At 45.6% G+C, this 18,426-nt stretch overlaps 3 pseudogenes; 2 read left to right on the top strand and 1 right to left on the bottom strand.

Annotated features, from left to right (window-relative positions):
- Positions 1-317: 317 nt before the first annotated feature.
- Positions 318-1,147, top strand: LOC138915964 (ras-related protein Rab-40B pseudogene; annotated as a pseudogene).
- On the bottom strand, positions 12,028-12,958 carry OR13S3P (olfactory receptor family 13 subfamily S member 3, pseudogene; annotated as a pseudogene).
- Positions 16,001-16,830, top strand: LOC100050959 (ras-related protein Rab-40B pseudogene; annotated as a pseudogene).
- The last annotated feature ends 1,596 nt before the right edge of the window (positions 16,831-18,426 follow it).

Genomic DNA, 18,426 nt, shown 5'->3' with positions numbered 1-18,426 from the left:
CAAGCTCTCCTACCTTTCCCTTTACCAACCCAGAGGCTCCCACTGCTCCTGGAACGACCAAAGACCTTGCTGTGTTCTGACCATGATCCATTCGCAGAGAACCTCCCAGCATAGATTGATGAATGGGTGGGTGGATAGGATGGATGGATGGATGGATGCAGAGATAAAGCTCTATCTGGTAGAACACCCTCTTCCCACACTTCTCCCCTACCTAGCTACCAGCAGAGTCTAATCCAGGAACTCCCTCTATTTCTTCCATGAAGAAACCACACACACACAGGCGGCGGTCGCGGGCAGCGGGTCCGCGGGTCCCGCGTGCCCGGCCGCCCCCTTTGCGCGTCCGCTGGCCGGGCATGGGCACCGGCGCGGCGGTGGCACGATGAGCGCCTTGGGCAGCCCGGTGCGCGCCTACGACTTCCTGCTCAAGTTGCTGCTGGTGGGCGACAGCGACGTGGGCAAGGGCGAGATCTGGCGAGCCTGCAGGACGACGCGGCCGAGTCCCGGTACGGCCACCCGGTCGGGACACGTCTGGGCAGGGAAGATTTTGTACCATATTCCGCTCCTATTCGCGGGGTGCACAGGGTGTGATCCTCGTCTACGACATCGCAAACTGCTGGTCCTTTGATGGCATCGACCGGTGGATCAAGGAGATCGATGAGTCCGCCCCCAGTGTCCCTAAAATCCTTGATCCGCCTGCATCTGGCTTTTAAGCGGCAGCTCCCCACAGAGCAGGCCCAGGCCTACGGGGAGCGCCTGGGCGTGACCTTCTTTGAGGTCAGCCCTCTGCAATTTCAACGTCACCAAGTCATTCACGGAGCTGGCTAGGGTCTTGCTGCTGCGGCATGGGATGGACCGGCTCTAGTGGCCCAGCAAGGTACTGAGCCCGCAGGACCTGTGCTGCCGAGCGGTGGTGTCTTGCACGCCTGTGCACCTGGTGGACAAGCTACGGCTCCCTATCGCCTTAAGAAGCCACCTCAAATCATTCTCGATGGCCAATGGCCCGAACACCAGGATGATGCACGGCCAATCCTACTCCCTCACCACCAGCTCCACTCACAAGAGGAGCAGCCTCCGCAAAGTTAAGGCCTCCTGCCCACCCCAGAGCCCGCCCAAATGCTGCACCAGAAATAGTTGTAAAGTCTCCTAGAAAAGACATAACAAAGACACGGGCTGGAATCTCCAGGAGACTCGGAGCAGTTGCACTGGGAGACGAGAGGCCACCCTAGATCCAAGAGACACCTCCCAGTGGTGACCATACCATTTCCCACAGTGAAGCCCGTCCTGTGGTTCAACTTTGATGTTTCTACACGGATGTGCATGAAGCTCCTGTTTTAGACTTGTGTTTATAAAGGGAAAGTTAGTTCTCTGCTCAACTCTTGATAACATCAAATTTTGAGTGTCACTTATATCATGATTGCAGTGCAACTTTTCCCTTAAAATAACTGCTTTTATAAGAATGGTCATATGTGTGTTATGAGTATAAATTCAAGGGACTCTGAAAAGCAATGATAGACAAATTAGAGTCATCAACATTATGAGAGGGGCTTTTTTTAAACCTCCTTTTTCACGTCAAAGCACTAATTTATAAAATGCTGCAGACACATTAGAGATTATGCACAACAGATCTGTCCGGCTGTGCGTGAAATGGGTTTGATAAAGCTTTTGCTATGTTATTTACTACGTTTTGGAATTAATAAGTGATTTATATGCATATTTTTCTGTAAATCTACATTTTTTTGTATAAGATGTGCCACAAGTTATGAAGCTACGGGAAGAAAATGCCAAAGATATCTCTTGTTGTATTGAACATAGCCACAACATAGGCACTACAGATGCAGACTGGCAAGGAAAGTGTCACTCAGAGCTGTTTCGGTAAGGAATGAAGTGAACACTATTATTTAAGAAAATGTTTCTCAACAATAAAATGTGTACTTGCTTCTTGGTAAAAAAGAAGCCACACAGAAGCAGGATTTGGGATGCTGTAGAACTTGGGATAGAAGAGAAAAGTCCCAGGGAGGCCCACGTACAAAGTCTTGGATCCGAGCACTTGCTCAAGCAGTATCCCTGAGAATGAAGACATCCTGTCTCTCTCCCTCTCTCTGTCTCTTCCCTTTCAGTAGCCCACAGTCTCCTGACAGTACAATGGGAAAGAGTGGAGCCAGGGCAGGGGAAGAAGAGTGGATTCCTCCCTCCCACCAGAACCTGTGCTGCTGTGAGTGTGCAGGTGACTGCAGGTGGAAACTCACAGTCTGGATGTGTGGATGCCATCTCAGTTACAACGTCTGTTAGTTATGGGGCCTTTCTGAGCATCACACTTCTTACCTTTGAAATGGACAGAGAAATACCAGAGTAAGCACATCAGAAATCTTGCTACACTTATCTTGGCGAAGTGTCAAGGCCAGATAAATAGGCATCCTCAGAGAAGCATAGAGTGTTCCAGTCCCGCTGTAAAAGAATTCCCTCTTCCATAGGAACAAGAGACTATCCATTTAGAAGGAAATAAATCTAGGGCTTTATGGTATACTCTTTACAAAATTAAATTCTAGATGGTATGACTATCTCATTTTTAAAAATAAAAAAATGATTTTGGGGGCCAGTCCGGTGGTGTGGTGATTAAGTTCGTGTGCTCCACTTTGGCAGGCTGAGATTCACAGGTTCAGGTACCGGGTGCAGACCTACACACTGCTCATCGAGCCATGCTGTGGCAGTGTCCCACATATAAAATAAAGGAAGATTGGCATAGATGTTAGCTAGGGGTAATCTTCCTCACCAAAAAGAAAATAATTTTCATCAGAAACATATGCTGATGTTTATAACCTTGGCATAAGGGAGTTTTCCTTAGAGAAGATATTTTTCTTTGATTTTTGCAAAATCCAAAAGCCATAGAGAAAATGTTTACTAAAAGCATGAGAAAACATATGAATGACAAGACTTGGAGTAAACAGTATGAAGACACATGAAAATCTGGGAGAAAGGATTTGCAACAAATATGGCAAGTAAAGGATTAATATCTAGTATATTTTTAAGCCTCCAGGGATGAATTTGGAAGTAGGAGGGAAAAAAAATCTAATAAAAGTGATCAATAGCGATGAACCACTAATACAGAGAAAAAAACTTGTATTGGTAATAAAGGCTTTAAAACACAGCTGTAAAAAAAATCACAAACTTTGTGGCTTTATGTAAGAGAAATTTATTATTTTATAGTCCTGCGAGTCACAAGTGTGACATGATCTTGGTTAAGTCCAATGTGGCAGCAGGGATGCAGTCCTCCCGGAGGTCCTAGGGAAGAGTCCATTTCTTTGACTTTTCCATCTTCCAAGGCTGCCCCATTCCTCCACTCAAGGTCTCCTTCCTCCAACTTGAACCCAGCAGTGTTGCATCTCTTCATGCTTTTCTTCCATCCTCACATCTCGCTCTGACTGCAGCTCAGAAAGAGCCTCTGCTTTTAAGGATTTAAGTGGATAGATGGACCCACTAGGATGGTCCAAGATGATCTCCCCACCTCAAGGCCCACAACCTTAATTACACTTGCAAAGTCCCTTTGCCATGTAAGGTAACACATTCCCAGGTCTGGAGATGAGGCTGCGGACATCTTTGGGGCTGTTACTCTGCCAACAACACTTTCCCTTCCGATCTCCTTCACCAGGGTTGCTTCTTCTCTCCTTCCAGCTCTGAGAGCTTTGCCTGCTCCAGTCTGCCTGATTCACCCCTGTAATGGGAATTATGTGAGTCATTTGCTCAGACTGCAATATCCGGGTCATGACACCTCTTGTCTTCTTCACGCCTGTCTCCCACTCCCTCCGCTTCCCTAAGTGTAGACTTCTTGCTTCATGTTTCCAAGGTGGTTTCACAGACACACCTGGGCAGGACGGGCAGTGATGCTAACCTGACCAATAGAATCTAATCCCTTTAAAAATATCAAACTAATGGCCCGTAAGCAGGTGAAAAGATGCTCAATGTCACTAATCATTTGAAAAAATGCAAATCAAATCCACAATGAAATATGACCTCACACCCATTGAGATGGCTACCATGAAAAAAAGAAAGAAAGAAAATAACGAGTGTTGGTGAAGATTTGGTGAAGTGAAGAAACAGGAACGCTTGTGTGCTGTTGGTGGTGCAGCTCTGTGGAAAACAGAATAGCATTTCCTCACAGAATTAAAACTAGAACTACCATGTGATCCAGTAATTCGACTTCTGAATACACACCCAAAGAACTGAAAGTAGGGTCCAAAAGAGATAGCTGTTCCCCTACGCTTTTAGCAGCACTAATCACAGGGGCCAAAGAAGGAAGCAACCAAGTGCCCGTCAACAACGAGTGGATGAGCACAACGTGCTCTATAGATGCAGTGGAATATCATTCAGCCTTAAAAAGGAAGTGCATCCTGATGCATGCTGCAACGGGGATGAACCTTCAGAACACAATGCCAGGTGAAATAAGTCTGTCTTCAAGGACAAAGAGTGCCAGGGCTGAAAGCAGAGGAATGGGGACTTTTTATTTAATGAATATATAGCGTCAGGCGGTATGATTGAAAAGTTCTAGAGATGGACAGCCATGTTTGCTGCAAAACAATGTGAATGTACTTAATGCCACTGAACTGTATACTTTAAAAAATGGTTAAAATGGTAAATTCTATGTTCTGAATCTTTTACCACACTTCAAAAATAAATAGGAAAAAGCATGCGTATTCTGATAGATGGATATTAGTTAAAAATGCTTAAAATGGTAAATGTTTATGTTGTGTATTTTAGTAAAATTGAAAATACAGAAGCTAAAATCATTTTTTAAAGAAATGCTTGCTTGGTTTTCCTTGATTCAAGAGCGCCATCTACGGATGGCAAAAGGCACTGGACAATCTCATAGTCATTGCCTCAAACTAGATGAAAAAAAATGAATATGTTTAAAATTGGTATTTATTTGTGGGGTTTTTGGTTGTGTTTAATAAAAGGTTTTCACCAAATTCCAGTCATTGCTCACATGGCCTGGAAAGGCTGCAGGACTGTGCATACGTCAGCACCATGCTCCTGTGGGATCCTGCAGCCCTGGCGTGGACACAGATGGGTGAGTCAGTGAGGCTGGATGTCACATGTGCTCACCTCCTGGACGGGTGCCTCAGAGCAGAATGAAATGACACAGATACGCCCAGCACTCCTGCTGTGAGCATGGTCCTAGGAGGGTGTGCATTTGCCAGGTGAGAACACTGGGCTCAGAGAGCGGAGTCTCCTGACTGTCTCACCCTGAGTCCATGTCACCTTCATCAAGCACCCCATCTTCTCTCTATGAACAACGGGGGCCAGGTGTCCTGGGCCACCTCCAAGATGGAGGATTCCAGACTTGGCTTCTCTCTTCCCCCTTTGGCTTGTGCATTTGGGGTTTGGGAAGGGTCCTAATAGGATAGATATGGAGCAGGAAAAGTGACTGAGACTCCGGTTTGGTTGTCCATGGAGTAGTCTCCAAATGCCCCTTCAACCACACACACGCATGTGCGCACACACGCGCGCACATGTGAAGAGATGTGTCTGGGTTCTCATGGGGCTCGCAAAATGGGGTTCATAAGTGCATTAATCTCTCAGTTTCACACACACTCATGTGAAGTCAATGACTCCCTCACACTGTCTCCTGAGTAGGCACATAGCCACGGGCAAACACATTGCTATGGGCTGCATTGAGGTCTCCCAAAGGTTTTATCTTGAAGCCTTAAGCCCTGGGCTTCAGAATGTGACTGAAATTGGTTCTTAGAGAGGTGACTAAGTTAAAATGAGATCATTGGGGGGGGCCTAGACCAATCTGACTGGTGTCCTTATAAGAAGGCAAATTTTGGACACAAAACTTGACTTCACGCAGAGGAAAGACTGTGTGGGGACACAGCAAGAAGACAGCCATCCACAAACGAATGAAAGAGGCCTCAGGAGAATCCAAACCTGCTGACACTGGACCTCAGACCTCAGGCCTCCAGGACTGTGAGATGATAAGTTTCTGTTGTGTGGCAACCCCAGCAAACTGACACACTTGCCTCCACACTCAAGTGACACTCACATACCCACATAATCAGTGCACACCTCCCAGTCATTAACTCACACACAGGGCTTTATCCCCATGTAGGGTCACCCTCACACTTGGGCCGGTCTCACACACAACCGACATATAACACACTCACCCAGGACACACAATCATGCAGCACTTTCTCATCAAACACAGACATACTCACACAGAAAGACTTGGAAACACAGATGGTGCAGACCCATCGGGATTAGACACAGACATTCCCATGGACAGTCCCACAGAATCACACATGGACACACAGAGTCAGGGACACTCACGTGTGCAATACCAGACACATGACCACTCACAGTCCTAAAGAACACAACCACACAGAGTCACACACACACAGAGGGACACACAATGCATTACAGTCAAGGATGCGCAATCTCCTAGACAGGGAGATGTGCTGGCACATGTCTCAAGGGAAACTGTCACCTCCTCATTGATTTAAAACATAGTGCATTCATAGAGAATCTGAGGTATGTGAGGCCAACAGATCAGGGAACAACTGTCATTGAACGGACAGTTTGTCACTCACAGGCCCCAAGGAGGGCACACGTCATGGCTCAGGGGCCTGACAGGGGGCAGCAGGGTCAGTCAGGAAGCAGAGGGAGGTGAGGAGTGTGGTCAAGGGCCTCTATTGTGGTTTCCACACCAGGGACGGGGCAAGACAGGGTAAGCAGGCTGGGATTGGCTGATTTGAATAATTCACTGTGTTCAGGAGCATAGACGCTGTGCCTAGGGGTCAGGTGCATGGCCCTGGGGTGAGTAGGACAGGTGGATTGTACCCCTGAGTGTGGGAGCCCCTTAAAGGAGGTAGGCAGGGGTGAGGGATCTGGGTTGGACTGTCGGCATAAGAAGGCACACTCTCAGGTGAGTAGTTTACTCTCGTGAGGAGATGACTTGCCCTGAGAGGAGAAGTCCTCCAGGGTCAGCAATGCCCAGATGTTCTATCAGCAGAACACAGACAATAAAATCTGAGTTGGAACAGACATCCTCAGGAACCACGCTGATTCCTTGATTTACCCCTGTGGGTGTGGATGGTCAGCTCACCAACACCACCTCTCTCTACATTCCAAATGATCTTAAGATACATGTAGATCAATATTTATAAACCAGGGGCAATGATGCCCCCTGGGGACATCTAGCAAAGTCTGGAGACTTTTTTGGCTGTCACAACTGGAGGAGGTGCTACTGGCTCATTTGGGTAAAAAAGAGCAAAGTTCTCAACATGCTACATCCACAGAACAGCCCTCTCTCCCACACAAAGAACGGTCCAGCCCCAAATCTCAATACTGCTGAGGCAAGCATATTAGATATGCTAATATCCATGATCTTCCCACAACTCCCAGCTATCCACATCCTGACCTCCACTCCTCCAATGCTCTTGTCCAAACGCCCTTAGCCATCCACTCCCTTTGTCATTTTCTTTATCAATAACCAACACCGCTCCATCACCTCAGTTCAAGCATCTCATTGCCAACATCACCTCCAAAATTCCAGGTCCCTCTTTCTTCTCCTCTGATGCCAAAATCCCTTTATCACTTTGGGACCAACACCCCATTGATTCAACCACTTTCCACTGACCTCATCCCCATCCCAAGGTCACTTTCCAGGGCCAATCACTAGAATCAATCTTCATCCTACACTTGAGTCACTTTTTCATGTTCTTCTTCCTGTTACTCTCTGGGACAAGCCGTACCCTGCACGCGTCTAATTTACATGCTCTCTTCCTCACCTTGAGGACACATTTGCTGGTGTGGATAATCAACTCCCCACTGTCTGTTCTCATGCTAATGTCCTGGGGGGACTCATCTCAGAAGATTCTTAGCTCTGCCCGGGAACTGGACCAGCTCCCCACTCAACCCCTCCTCCATCAATACCTGCTGCACACCCACTATTCTAGCCTCAGACATCCAACCCTCTCATCTTCATTGTCACTTGATTCCTATATCCTTCATAAAAGTAACGACAAAAGAGAAGAGTTTAATAAATTTTCATAAGAAATTAGGAATAGTTGTTATCTTTTCTATTTGAATTTTTTGATTCTCAGTAAGAAATATGGCACCAGCAGTAACCCAGAAACTTAGCTCCATTTTTGTACCACGCTCCTCGGAGTTTTCATTCCGATGGAGGGAGAGAAGGTAATGAAATAAGCAAAACAGAGAAGCAGCGGCAGCATTGTGATGGAAACAAGGCAGGGATGTGATTTGAGGGCCTATGGGGATGGCAGTCAGGGAGGGCTTCCCAGAGGAGGTTCCCTTTGATCAGAGCCCTGAATACAGACAGGAAATAACCCATGTAAAACCTGGGGTGGAGTGGAGGGAGCAACACCTGCAAAGGCCCTGAGATCAGCTATTTGAGGGGTGGAGAAAGGCCAGTGTGGCTGGAGCCAAGTATTGAAGGGGGAGACAGAGTCACCAAGGGCTTGAAGACCTCATCAGGGCCTGGCATTTCAGAGAACTTTTTGTTTATTCTGAGGGAAGAGGGAAGTGTCTAGGGGTTTTAATCAGGACTGTGCATAACTTCGTATACTCTGGAAGGTTTCTGCTGGCCGCTGAGGGAAGTATTGAAAGGGACTGAAGGATAGTGGAGGGAGCAGGAGACAATGGAAGAAACTGCGGCCACTCAGTTGAGAGATGGAGGGATCTGGATGAGGTCATCCTGAATGTGGAAACCCCAAGAAATCACTGTGTGAGTATCTTCCTGGCTCATTTCCTGAATCCTTTCTCTGCCTGACTCTGCATTTCTGCTGCAGGTTCCCATGGCAACCAGAGCTTCGCCTTCCTGACACTCTATCCTATTTGAGAGATGTGATTCATCCATTTATAAGATCATCTGGAAGACACAAAACTGTAGGGAGGAGGGGACCTTTTGGAGGTTGATGGGGAAAAGGGGAGAGGGAGGCTGTGATTATAAAAGGGAGGCATGAGGGAGTATGCTGGGATGGTGGAAACATCCTGAATCCTGATCCTGGTGGTGGGGGCCACACAAAGCTAGCAAAGCGTTAAAATTCATAGAGCCATACAACAAAATTAAGTATTATTAAAAGTACTATTTCAATACTAGTCATCCATTGAATATTATATTGTAGAAGAAGACCCAATAGCAAAAAAAAGGCTTGCTAGGTGTTGTTAAAGGAAAAAAGCAAGATTCCAAAACCCTATCCTCAGTATAATCTCTTTCATGCCAGAAGAGAAACTCAGGAAGAGTATAATCCATGGTTCCCAGACTCTGTGCCAAGATACCCTGCATAGTTTGAATTTGTGAGAAGCAGATAGCTGTCAGATGCCACACAGACAACCAAGTCCCATGGCTCACATTTTCAGCATTAGTCTCACTACAATCCATTCAAAGACATCATGTATTTGTGGAGCCGTGTTTTCAGTGATTGCTGTAAAGAAATCAGGTACCATATGCAAATCCACATGGAATTAGGAATGAGGGGGCACTGTCCAGTCTGATCCTGAGGTGTGAGATGTTGTACAGTGAACAACATGCACAGACAACATTATGTGTGCATCATCTGCAACCACATCCCTGTCCCTGCCTCAGTTTCCTTTCTTTGTCTTTCTGATACACTCTGTCACTTCCTGCATCTCACTAGAATTCCTCCACTCCACTTCTCTCTCTGATTTTCTCTATTTCTTCCTATTTATTTCTCTCCTAGAATCTCCTTCTATCTGAATGTACTGTTCTCCCACTTTTGAATTTGTGTCTCCCTCCCTATTTTCACTCTCCTTCTCACATATTGTCCTCTTTCTTCTTTTCTTATTATCTGTGCGTCCGCAGACTAAGATTTTTATCAGAGTCTATGGAAAGCTCATTTATTTAGCAATCAACACATTTTATGCACAGGCACTGCTCTGCACCATTGGGGAAACAACCACATGATCATTGCAATAATCAGTTGAGTACCTGCAGACACACCACAGACTTAAGGCATTTTGAATTCAGAGATCATATATTCGTGTCCACATGTTCTCATTACCTAAATGCTCTATTCTTGCAGCACCCAGCACCTATCACGTGTATAAGCGAAGTGACTGTGGAGTGATGGGATAAATACATACCCAGGCTTTATGAGTGGCTGAAAGCACATCATGCCCCCGTTGGGGCCTTTTCTTCTTCTTTAAAAAACAATGGAGCTTGACCTCACTTTACTCCATAAATATGCTTTAAGGTCACCTTCGCACAAGACAGTTAGCATCACCTGCCTCCCTTAGCCGTCATCGAGACCATAGTCTCACTGTGATTTCAGCACCACGGACAGATCTCACATAACCAAGGGGTCAGGCAGATTGCGTCAAAGGCTTAACCATGGAGATAGTTGCCTGCTTTCTCCGTGCAAAGTACCAGTCTTTCCTATAAAGATAATATCGAACTTATGGACAAGGAAACAATGCAAGTAAAGTAATTTGGAGAGTTTAGTACACAGCAGTAGTTAAACATGCCACCTATGATTATGATTTTCAAAATTCTCTGCAAAATGGGAAAGTATGACACCTCTGTCATAGGGGATAGCGTAGAGTCAGCCAGGCCAGGACAGTAGGGAACCACAGCCAGCTGAAGACTTAATATCTAGTCTTTTCCTTGCAATATGCAGCAATGATATGCTGCAAGGGGGCATCACATCAGATGAACTGGTTTCAATCTTGCCTGTACCAGTGTCAAGTGGCGGGTCTTGGGCTAGTCTGTCACTCTTTGTGCTTCAATTTTCCCCTTTTGCCAAATGGGACCACACTAGAGAGCACTGGAGAGGGAAGGGAGGGTGTTGGGAGAAGCAATCATCACTGGGTCCTGAGTATCCATGCAGCTTCTTGAAGAGAATGCCAGGACTACAAACCTGACTACTCTTTCCCAAAGACAATTCTCAGGCTTGCATTGGCGGTGAGAAACCTTGCAGCATGAAAGTACGTCTCCTACAAGGAGAAAGAGCACACTTGCTTCCACTGACTACAAAGAGTAAATCCTCCAAACTCAGTGTTCCTCTCCTGTAATGCAACCCACTGCACACGTCGTTATCCATCAAAAGCTCTTTGCGATTGTCCCTGTGGGACTTAGACAGCATGGATAACTGACACAAACAAACATGAAGCACTAGCTACTTCTTTAGCTGGAGTACTAAAGTCCTTTGTCTCTGACCCAGTAGTCTCTTGTCTTCTACCAGCGTCTTCTACCATTTATACCTAGAGTGAAATCCGAGATCTTTCATAGCTCCTGACAGAAACACACTGCCCGGGTAGGAAAGCACAAGTTGGCAGGTGCCACTCTTGCAGCAGTACAAATGCTTCTAAAATGCACACACCGCTTGTGGCTTCCTAGAGTGAGCTACTGAGGCAGCAGATAAGACTACAGTCAGTTCTTACTGGGGGCTGGCCTCTGTGGCCTGAAACAGGCTGTAAGAGTAGTCAATATGTGAAGGGCACCATCTAGTCATCGCTTTTCCCCTTCAGTCATTGAGAATTTCTAGAACAGTTTCCTTCTTGTCCACATCACACACACACACACACACACACACACACACACACTGACCTTGCTTGATTTCCTCAGGGAAAATAGTATAGAACCACATTTTTTTAGGAAGATCAGCCCTGAGCTAACATCTGCTGCCAATTTTCCTCTTTTTTTGCTGAGGAAGACTGGACCTGAGCTAACATCCATGCCTATCTTCCTCTACTTTATATGTGAGACACCTGCCACAGCATGGCTTGATGAGTGGTGCCATGTCCACACCAGGGATCTGAACCGGTGGACCCCGGGCCACGAAAGCGGAATGTGCAAACTTAACCACTACGCCACTGGGCTGGCCCCAGAACCACTTTTTAAAATATGAGTTTTTGTGTGTTTCTGTGTAAGTGTGTACAAATGTGTAAGTGTGTCTATCCTCCGTAGAACTGTTGCAAAGAAATAACACACAGTTCACAGCCTGAACTAGGCAATCCAGAATATTAATTTATTTCTTTTTCCCTCAGCAGCACATCTTAGAGGTTAATCTTTTTCCCCAAGTGTCTCCTGAAGGTCCCTTTCATGTCTTTGTTCTGCAGGCTGTAGATGAGGGGTTCATCAAGAGGGTGAGGATGTCATAGGAGATGGAGATGATCTTGTTTCAGTCATGGATGGTCTTATTCTGAGGCATCATATACATGAAGGTGGCCATGCTGTAGAAGAGGGCCACCACTGTGAGATGTGATCCACATGTAGAAAAGGCCTTGCCACAGCCCTCCATGGGCCACATCTGCAGCACAGCCACCAGGACCCTTCCATAGGAACCCACAATGAAAGCAAAAGGAGCCAGCAGGGTCAGGGCATTGGTGCCCACCATGAACAACTCGTAGAACTTCAGGTCAGAGCAGGCAAGCTTGAGCAGAGCCAGGAGCTCACATGAGAAGTGATTGATGACCTGGTGACCACAGAACTCCAAGGGCATAGTCAGCACGGGAACCACAGTCAGAAGGAAGGCTGCAGTCCATGAGGTCCCAGCCAACAGGCCACAAAGTTAGGGCCCCATGCACAGGGAGTAGTGCAGGGGGTCAACAGTGGCCACACAGTGATCATAGGCCTTGGTGGCCAACAGAAGACACTCCACAACTCTCAGATAAAGTCCCACAGCCATCTAGGCTGAACACTGTCCTCGTGAGATGATAGGAATAGTCACTAAACAGTTGATGAGCATCTTGGGCACACTGGATGTGGTGCAGCACGTGTCCAGGAAGACAGGTTGCTGAGGAAGAAGCACACGGGCGTGTGGAGCCGGGGATTATAGTAGAGCAGGAGCAGGATGAGGCTTTTCCCTAAAAGGGTGATGACAGAGGACGTGAGGAACAGGCAGAAGAAGATGGTCTGAGCCCGTGGGTACTGGGAGAGCCCAACCAGAAGGAAGTAGACCTCCTCTGTGCTGTTCTGGCTGTCCATGCTCCTGCTGAAACTCTAGCCGGCTAGAAAAATATGGATCATCTTCAGGGGGTGTTCAGAGACTGGCAACTTCATATAAATAATGTTTGAGTCTTTCAAGCACCAACATTAATGTGTTGGGAACTGCTATCTGGATTCTTACCCATTTACCCTCCATTGCTGTGTCCCATGCTGGGAATGTTGCTTAATAGATTCTACCATTCAGCAGCACTCATTGACTCATTCAATTAATCATCCACTGATTTGTGGATTGATGGATTGTTGGATGGGTTCAGTCATTCATTCCTTGATTCTTTTAAAATTGGTTAATTGCTTTTTTCACTCATTCATTTATAGTTGAGTCATTCAGAATGAATCCATTGGATTCATTCATCCTTTCTATAATGTAATCACTCACTCATTCAATGAACATTTTTGAGCAGCTACTAACTAGGTCAAGACTCTATCCCAAGCAATGGAATTACAGTGGAGAACAAGGGAAACAGGATCTGTCCTCATAGAATTGACAGCCTAAAGGAAAATTGGAAAAGCAACACTAGTATGTTAAGTTTGGTTCACATTTGTGCTTAATTGGCTCACTTATTAGGAATGAAAACATTTAGAATCATCTAGAGATTGGGATGTGACCTGCCTTCTTCAGATGAGGATTCTCTCCAGCTTATTTACTACAGTGTCTGGGACACTGAAGACTTCTGTCAGTCACTTGATGTCTCACTGAAGCTGTCAACTTTTTCTCCTGTCCTGCTTCACACATTGGTATATCCAGCTGGTCCCCATTTATGTTTGAGTTTATGAGTAATGATCTCAAAATAGTCTTCTATCTTCCCACTAAAGTGTGGGATATGCAGATGGCTCCTTCCTTCATTTATTAATCCTTCAGATGAATAGCTTAACATTTTTATTAATGTCACAATAGTTTTTAACGTTGTGAAATCTCAGTTATACATTATTATTTGTCAGTCACAATATATATGTGCTCCTTTACCCATTATGACCACGCCCAACACCTTTCCTCTCTGGAAACCACTAATCTGATCTCATTGTCCATGTGTTCCTTTATCCTCCGCATATGAGTGAAATCATATGGTGTCTGTCTTTCTCGGTCTGGCTTACCTAACTTAACATAATACCCTCCAGTTCCATCCATGTTGTTGCAAATGGGATGATTTTGTCTTTTTTATGGCTGAGTAGTATTCCATTGTGTGTGTATAATATATATATATATATATATATATATATATATATATATATATATATATATATATACACCACACATCTTTTTTATCCTGAATGACTTAATTTTTGATTTTAAAACTAATATGTATAATAATGTTGGATTTTTTGGTCTACAGTTCCATGACTTCTGTCACATGTATAGATTAGTGTTAATACCATCGGAATGGAGATAGCATTGTGTAAGACCTCAAGTGTGACTTTTGTCCAGGTTTAAATCCTAGTTCTGTGTCTCAGTAGCTGTTCAAACTTGGAAAACCCACTGAGGATCCTGAGCTCATCTGTAAAGTGGAAAGAAAGAATCTCCCTCCCAGGAATGCTGGGAGGATTACATGCAATTATGTTTAAGTACTAAGCACAGACTGTAGCTCATTGTAGGTATAAATTAAGGCAACTACTTATGTCAGTAACGTCTTCAATGTTCAATTAATTACATTCAAAATTTTCAGACATAGAAATTAATGCAAAGACAAAGAAATAAAATAAAACCCATTGGTCCACTACCAGATTTAGCCACTGTTACTTTTTAGTATAACTCATTTGCAATATTTTTCTGTGAACATACACCCATGCATACACGCACATAAGAAGCAAAACAGAAATATGTACATCATTCTATTTTCTAGCTGCTTTTTCTCTTATCAAGATAGCACTGACATAGTCCATAGAAATAAATCAGATTTGTTTCTTTCAAGTTATGACATTTTCCAAAGCATTAGTATATGTGTCATTGTTCATGTAATTAATCCCTCATTTTGAACAGTTAGATTCTTCCCATTTTTTGATTACTGTAAACAATAATTTCTTAAGCATTATTTTGCACACCTTAGCACACTTGTAAGATTATTTCCTTAAGATAATTATCAAGAAGTGAAATCTCCTAGCACTGGGTAAGGCTAGATATTTAAAATCGTGTTAAGAACAAAGTGGAGATATAAAGGAAATCTAAAAGAAAAATAGCGAGCCCTGCCATTCATTCATTCATTCATTCATTCATTCATTACTTTGACAAATGTTTACTACCTGTTTCCTAGGAGTCTGTTCTAGGTATAGGGACAAGTAATAAAGAAGTTAATGTGCCTGAAATCAAAATTATTCCAACTGTAAGTGGAGCCAAGGATATAGACAGCAGCTATGTAGATAAATCAACAAACAAACCCTGAAACCCTGCAGTGGGATATCAAGGGAACTGATGACAAAAGGTATACAGACAGTGCTGGTCTTTTTGTCCTCAATGAGGAATCTGGACATCCTTAGGGAAAAGAGTCCCCTGAGGGAGCTGATTGTGACAACTACCTCACATGAAGAGTCACTGTGTTCTGGAAGCTGGTGTCACCATCACCAAGTCCAGTCACTGCTCATGGTCTCAGCTCTTCATCTAAAAATGGGAAGAATTGCCCCAACTATGCGGAGAGGTGAGTTAGGGGGTTGAGTGAGAGGAGAGCAGCAAGGCAGAAGGCTGGCCGAGTCCATCCTGGACACTGAGTAAACACAAGCTCTCCTACCTTTCCCTTTACCAACCCAGAGGCTCCCACTGCTCCTGGAACGACCAAAGACCTTGCTGTGTTCTGACCATGATCCATTCGCAGAGAACCTCCCAGCATAGATTGATGAATGGGTGGGTGGATAGGATGGATGGATGGATGGATGCAGAGATAAAGCTCTATCTGGTAGAACACCCTCTTCCCACACTTCTCCCCTACCTAGCTACCAGCAGAGTCTAATCCAGGAACTCCCTCTATTTCTTCCATGAAGAAACCACACACACACAGGCGGCGGTCGCGGGCAGCGGGTCCGCGGGTCCCGCGTGCCCGGCCGCCCCCTTTGCGCGTCCGCTGGCCGGGCATGGGCACCGGCGCGGCGGTGGCACGATGAGCGCCTTGGGCAGCCCGGTGCGCGCCTACGACTTCCTGCTCAAGTTGCTGCTGGTGGGCGACAGCGACGTGGGCAAGGGCGAGATCTGGCGAGCCTGCAGGACGACGCGGCCGAGTCCCGGTACGGCCACCCGGTCGGGACACGTCTGGGCAGGGAAGATTTTGTACCATATTCCGCTCCTATTCGCGGGGTGCACAGGGTGTGATCCTCGTCTACGACATCGCAAACTGCTGGTCCTTTGATGGCATCGACCGGTGGATCAAGGAGATCGATGAGTCCGCCCCCAGTGTCCCTAAAATCCTTGATCCGCCTGCATCTGGCTTTTAAGCGGCAGCTCCCCACAGAGCAGGCCCAGGCCTACGGGGAGCGCCTGGGCGTGACCTTCTTTGAGGTCAGCCCTCTGCAATTTCAACGTCACCAAGTCATTCACGGAGCTGGCTAGGGTCTTGCTGCTGCGGCATGGGATGGACCGGCTCTAGTGGCCCAGCAAGGTACTGAGCCCGCAGGACCTGTGCTGCCGAGCGGTGGTGTCTTGCACGCCTGTGCACCTGGTGGACAAGCTACGGCTCCCTATCGCCTTAAGAAGCCACCTCAAATCATTCTCGATGGCCAATGGCCCGAACACCAGGATGATGCACGGCCAATCCTACTCCCTCACCACCAGCTCCACTCACAAGAGGAGCAGCCTCCGCAAAGTTAAGGCCTCCTGCCCACCCCAGAGCCCGCCCAAATGCTGCACCAGAAATAGTTGTAAAGTCTCCTAGAAAAGACATAACAAAGACACGGGCTGGAATCTCCAGGAGACTCGGAGCAGTTGCACTGGGAGACGAGAGGCCACCCTAGATCCAAGAGACACCTCCCAGTGGTGACCATACCATTTCCCACAGTGAAGCCCGTCCTGTGGTTCAACTTTGATGTTTCTACACGGATGTGCATGAAGCTCCTGTTTTAGACTTGTGTTTATAAAGGGAAAGTTAGTTCTCTGCTCAACTCTTGATAACATCAAATTTTGAGTGTCACTTATATCATGATTGCAGTGCAACTTTTCCCTTAAAATAACTGCTTTTATAAGAATGGTCATATGTGTGTTATGAGTATAAATTCAAGGGACTCTGAAAAGCAATGATAGACAAATTAGAGTCATCAACATTATGAGAGGGGCTTTTTTTAAACCTCCTTTTTCACGTCAAAGCACTAATTTATAAAATGCTGCAGACACATTAGAGATTATGCACAACAGATCTGTCCGGCTGTGCGTGAAATGGGTTTGATAAAGCTTTTGCTATGTTATTTACTACGTTTTGGAATTAATAAGTGATTTATATGCATATTTTTCTGTAAATCTACATTTTTTTGTATAAGATGTGCCACAAGTTATGAAGCTACGGGAAGAAAATGCCAAAGATATCTCTTGTTGTATTGAACATAGCCACAACATAGGCACTACAGATGCAGACTGGCAAGGAAAGTGTCACTCAGAGCTGTTTCGGTAAGGAATGAAGTGAACACTATTATTTAAGAAAATGTTTCTCAACAATAAAATGTGTACTTGCTTCTTGGTAAAAAAGAAGCCACACAGAAGCAGGATTTGGGATGCTGTAGAACTTGGGATAGAAGAGAAAAGTCCCAGGGAGGCCCACGTACAAAGTCTTGGATCCGAGCACTTGCTCAAGCAGTATCCCTGAGAATGAAGACATCCTGTCTCTCTCCCTCTCTCTGTCTCTTCCCTTTCAGTAGCCCACAGTCTCCTGACAGTACAATGGGAAAGAGTGGAGCCAGGGCAGGGGAAGAAGAGTGGATTCCTCCCTCCCACCAGAACCTGTGCTGCTGTGAGTGTGCAGGTGACTGCAGGTGGAAACTCACAGTCTGGATGTGTGGATGCCATCTCAGTTACAACGTCTGTTAGTTATGGGGCCTTTCTGAGCATCACACTTCTTACCTTTGAAATGGACAGAGAAATACCAGAGTAAGCACATCAGAAATCTTGCTACACTTATCTTGGCGAAGTGTCAAGGCCAGATAAATAGGCATCCTCAGAGAAGCATAGAGTGTTCCAGTCCCGCTGTAAAAGAATTCCCTCTTCCATAGGAACAAGAGACTATCCATTTAGAAGGAAATAAATCTAGGGCTTTATGGTATACTCTTTACAAAATTAAATTCTAGATGGTATGACTATCTCATTTTTAAAAATAAAAAAATGATTTTGGGGGCCAGTCCGGTGGTGTGGTGATTAAGTTCGTGTGCTCCACTTTGGCAGGCTGAGATTCACAGGTTCAGGTACCGGGTGCAGACCTACACACTGCTCATCGAGCCATGCTGTGGCAGTGTCTCACATATAAAATAAAGGAAGATTGGCATAG

Source organism: Equus caballus, chromosome 10, assembly GCF_041296265.1.
Source record: "Equus caballus isolate H_3958 breed thoroughbred chromosome 10, TB-T2T, whole genome shotgun sequence".
Lineage (NCBI taxonomy): Eukaryota > Metazoa > Chordata > Mammalia > Perissodactyla > Equidae > Equus > Equus caballus.
This window is presented reverse-complemented; position numbering and strand designations above follow the sequence as displayed.